Consider the following 3,580-nt stretch of genomic DNA (forward strand, 5'->3'; position numbering starts at 1 on the left):
ACTTCTAGCTATTGCTGCCTTTAGCTTTTAGCTAACCTTACATTATTTGTAGCTTTTAGGAGACATTTTGTTACATTTAGCTTTAAGTTAAAGCTAAAAGCTAAAATTTTAAGACTCTTAGCCAGAGTTTTGCTGCTTTTAGCTTTTAACTATCATTCTACGATATTTAGTTTGGCTTTAGTGACTTGTAGTTTAGCTATTGCTGCCTTTAGCATTTAGCTAACCTTACATTGTAGCTTTGAGTTGTTTTGTTGCATTTAGCTTTAAGTTAACATTTTGCTACTTTTTGCTATAGGCTAATATTTTAAGACTCTTAGCCAAAGTTTTGCTACTTTTAGCTTAAAGCCATCATTCTTATAGTGACTTTTAGCTTTAGCTAGATTTTTGAGACTTAGTTATTACGGTCTTCAGCTTTTTGCTAACCTTTCATTTTCAGCTTAATTCATTGGCATTTTGCTGCTTTTAGCTTTTGGTTAACGTTTCGCTACTTTTAGTTTTTAGTTATTATTCTACTGTATTTAGTTGGGCTTTAGTGACTTGTAGTTTAGCTAGGCTTTTGCTACTTCTATTGCTGCCTTTAGCTTTAAGCTAACCTTACATTATTTGTAGCTTTTAGGAGGCATTTTGCTACTTTTAACTTAAAGTTAACATTTTGCTACATGTAGCTTCAGACTAATATTAGGACTCTTAGCCAGAGCTTGGCTACTTTTAGCTTATAGCTAGTGTTCAGTTTTAACAATTTAGTTTAATCTTCTTCAGTAAATTTCAGCTCTTAAATTGCATTTGGTTCTCCTTTTAGCTTCAAGCAGCCAAACAGAAGCTAAAATAAAAGTCCTGTTTTACATTCAGATTCAACTTCAGGAAACTGTTTAACCCTGAGAGGTTGAGGGAAGAGATAAAATCACAGATACGATTAAAACAGTTCAGATATAAAAATGCAAGGCAGAATTATTTGGAGGATCCAGGAATGAAGGAAGTTCTGATAAAACGAAATGACATGAATGAAAAACGTAAACGAGGGGAGGCAGGGAAACAAAGCAAACGGCCGGTTCTACAGATTTCTCAGTAAAACGTGCACATAGATGAACAACGCTCACATGTTTGTGGAAGTCTAGACTCTGTTTTGTCTCAAGTAATGATTATCTCAGGTGCAATGAGAGGAAAGTGAAGAGAGAAACAGAAAAATACAGTAATTCTTCTGTGGAGTCTGAAGCGACCTCCAGGCCTGAGCTGTGACGATGATGTTTGTGAAGATGATGAGAGGTTTGATGGATCACTCCTCAGCAGCAGGGAGGAGATGAGAGGAGCAGAGAGGAGGTGCAGGTGAGGAAAAAATGAAGGGAGGATGGTGGCCACTTTGACACGCCTCATAAAGGCCTTTTGTACAGCTATGAAGAGTGAGAAGCTGGATCTCACTGAAGTGTGTGTGTCTGTTCTCGTAATTGTACTTTGTGGGGACTTCCATTCATGTCTATAGCCTAACCCGAACCCATCTGCAATTCATACCTTAGTCCTAAATCCTAACCCCCCAACAAGACTTTTCCTTATGGGGACCAGGCTTTAGTCCACAATGTGGGATTTTTTTTTTGCAAAATTGATCCCCACAATGTAATCTGAAACTGAAACGTGCGCATGCGTATGTTAGAGCCACAGCTCTCTCTAGTGTTTAGAATCTATTTTTGCAGCATGAACTACAATTTAACTCGTAATGTTTAGTTTGCAGTCATAAAGACCAATCAGAGAGAAAAGAAACAAAATCTGCACCTTTTTCATATTTGTGGTTAATGTGTCCTTAATTAAAAACTAATAACTTATTAAACTTGTGCAGGCTGCCAACTGCTCCATGCCTTTGTCAGCTGGAAACAGCAGGAGTAATAAAAGCATGTCAATAAGCACATTTTGTTGGAAAAAGTTCAAATTAAAGACAATTGAGTTACTTTTGGGGCTAAATGACAAAATGAATAAAAATTAAAAAAACAAAAAAACAAGCACAATCCTCTTTAGAGGCTGCCGTTTGTGTTGTATCTCTCCAACAGGTTGCTTCTGCTGCTTTGGTCATTTTTTGTCCACGAGTCTAGACAAAACATCAGTTTGTTGATCTAAATAAACAAAAACAAACCAAAAAAAAAAACTTTTTTATCTTATCAGTAAAGGCCAAGTTAAAACATGATCATTTATCTCATAATAATGTCCTTTAATCTCATAGTGACTTTCAAAGTTGCAATTCTGACTTTGTATATTAAAGTTTTTAAATGACTCAATTATTTTTATCCATAATTTTGATATTGAATCTCATAAGTATGATTTTAAAGTGTATAAAAAATTCATAATTTTGTCTGAAACTCCAATATTGACTTTAAAAACTCGTATTTACGAGTCACCATTTGACAAATTACTTCTCTTCTGTGGCAGAAACAGGTTTCCACAGGTGAGTCTGTGTGCTTTTAAAGTTTCAGATGCATTTTATGAGTTTAGAAATAAATGACCAAAAAAGTGGGGGGGGTGTATTTACTACACAAATATCTTTTGAATTGCACACACACACACACACCTTAAACACTTGCACATAACATGTCTGAAGTGCACAGATTTATTCTCACAATAAATTTGTTGTTGGGTATTTGGCAGTAGAGAATACATCGATTTTGTTTAGTCAAACATAAAAATGTAATAAAAAAAAGAAAAAAGTCGCATTTAATAAATAAGAAAATATAATTCTCATTTTAACCTATTCATTACAGCAAGACTACAGATTATGACTATTTTTCACATCACTTTGGATTATAAGCAGGACAAACGTATTATTAGTCTTTTGCGTAATCAGTGAGGTTACTTCACATCGAGATCGTTTTTTTTCTCTTCAGCAAAAGGCACAAGAGTGAGAGCCTGAACCTGAAATAAACATGAACCTGAAAGATACTGAACTATTTTAAAGTAAATGAGGCTATTCTCCGACACAGTTTTACATAAAAACAATCTGAAACAATCCAGCAAAGTTGGACTTTTAAATCCAGACTACTTCATTTCACTTTTTATTTCCAAAAAACCCCAGATTTATCTCATCGCCATCTGTTGTCAGGAACAAATGATGAAGAGAGTCGGTCCTCATCTGATAAAACTGAGGGCAAAGCTGCATGAGAGGAGTGTTAAAATGATCAACTCAGTTTCAACAGACAAGTCTAATATTGTCTAAATGAATCAGCGTCTTCAGGTCATTCACAGTGAGTTACAGTATTTAAGAAAGACAGGACACATTTGGCACCAAATAACAGCAAAAAGGTCTCTCAGCCTTGTTTAACATTCAGATTTCGACAAATACTTTGACTTTAAAATATAATTTAAATAACTCGATCAGTTACAACGTTCGCTCCTCTTTTGTTAAATTATTCTGGCACCTTTTCTGCTCTGAACAAGCTTTCGCAGTACAATAAGAACGAAGCACATCACAAGTTAAACTACATCAATATTCTGGTTATAAGCAGAGTTGCACTTTAATCTGTATAAAAATATTCAGAACAACCCAAATGTCAAAGGACAGAAATTAAAAGGCCTAAATATACGTTTTAAGTTTGATTCTTTG

This window comes from Nematolebias whitei, chromosome 8 (genome assembly GCF_014905685.2).
Source record: "Nematolebias whitei isolate Nwh7 chromosome 8, NemWhi1, whole genome shotgun sequence".
Taxonomy (NCBI): domain Eukaryota; kingdom Metazoa; phylum Chordata; class Actinopteri; order Cyprinodontiformes; family Rivulidae; genus Nematolebias; species Nematolebias whitei.